Source organism: Nematolebias whitei, chromosome 19 (genome assembly GCF_014905685.2).
Source record: "Nematolebias whitei isolate Nwh7 chromosome 19, NemWhi1, whole genome shotgun sequence".
In the NCBI taxonomy this organism is placed as follows: Eukaryota; Metazoa; Chordata; class Actinopteri; order Cyprinodontiformes; family Rivulidae; genus Nematolebias; species Nematolebias whitei.
In genome coordinates, this window is record NC_056516.1 from 39,565,995 (window position 1) to 39,567,791 (window position 1,797).

The following is a 1,797-nucleotide window of genomic DNA, read 5'->3' on the forward strand; positions in this document are numbered from 1 at the left end:
AGGTCTTCCACCACCCTGCAGGTCTTCCACCACCCTGCAGGTCTTCCTGTGGGGCAGAAGTCCAGGGACACTAATAAACATGATCAGCCAGTTTGAAGATGATTCTCATTGTCTGTTTTTCTGGTAAACCTAAAAAGTATTAAAAAAATGTCCCCTGAAAATTAACTGAAGGTTAATGTTGGATGTAAGGTTGGATGGATGTAACGAATGATGGATGGCTGTTGGATAGAAGGTTGGATGGATGGTTGGTTGAATGGACAGAGGGTTGGATGGATGGATGGATGTTGGATGGATGGACGTGTTCATTCCATCTCATCAGGACTGAGCTGCGCTGTTAATTTTTTATAATAATTTTTAGCAGCAGTGAAGTCCCAACATCAGAGATGAAACATCTGGACCAGAACATTTCCACCCATCATCATCAGCATCATCATCAGCAGCAGCAGCAGCAGCAGCAGCAGCAGCACCAGATGTTTCCAGTTAGAAGTTCAGAGGAACATCTGTGCTGCTCAGTTTGTCCTCCAGGTGGCGCCACAGCTCCTTCAGTCTGTTCACGTTTCAAGCAGGAACTCTTCTTCACACTTTTTATTCGGTTTTTTTTAGGACTGAAGATAAAAACTCTTATGTCGAACCAGTTTAGAGACTAACACACCAGTAACCAGGACAAATGTAAAACCAGTCGGACAAACATCCGGTTTACTACCTGACGGAGGATGAGGAGGAGCGATGAAGAAGCTCCTCAGCTCAGTGTGCTGAGCCTGAGGGGGTGTCAGTGTTATGCAACCCCCTGCAGCTCCCTCCACCTGTTGCTCGACATGAACGGATCCAGAACTCAAAGCAGACCCGTGTGAACGCTCAGAGTTGGCAGCACCATCCTCGGCCCGGTTCTGCAGAATCTGGACAGTTGGTGTGGAGGAGAGGTTCCTCCTCCACAGAAAACTGAAATACGCTCAGATCGTTTCATTTCAGGGTTTGATTATTATTATAACTATTATTTAGATCCAGAGCTTCAGAAAACTGCAGCTGACGGACCACAGGTCCAATCACAGGTTCTGATGGACTCAGAGTCCAGTGGCTGAGCAACTAAAACCAGAGCCGGGTTCATCAAACAGAGGAGTTGTTGGATGGTTTGAATATTTCTATCACAGTTTGAAGAAACACACGATGTTTAACAAAAAGATCTAAAGGGACACGATGCGGTCCTAACAAAGTCCTGATCCAGACCTGATCCGGTTCATACTGTCCTCTGGATGTTCTTGTTCTCTGTTCAAGTGTTCTGGATCAACAGTTCCTGCTCAGACCTGTGGAACCTTCGATTGTTCTCGATCAGAGTTCTGTCTCTGAAGCTTCAGGAACTTTTCTTTAGTCTTTGGTTGTAAGAAATGCTTTGATGTTAACTGTTGGGTTTACCTACTTCCTGTTTGACCTACTTCCTTTTTGACCTGTTTTATGTTTGACCTGCTTCCTGGTGGACATGCTTCCTGTTTGACCTGTTTCCTGGTGGACATGCATCCTGTCTGACCTGTTTCCTGGTGGACATGCATCCTGTCTGACCTGTTTCCTGGTGGACATGCTTCCTGTCTGACCTGTTTCCTGGTGGACCTGCTTCCTGTCTGACCTATTTCCTGGTGGACATGTTTCCTGTTTGACCTGCTTCCTGTCTGACCTATTTCCTGGTGGACATGCTTCCTGTTTGACATGCTTCCTGTCTGATCTGTTTCCTGTTTGACCTGCTTCCTGTCTGACCTGTTTCCTGGTGGACATGCTTCCTGTCTGACCCGTTTCCTGGTGGACATG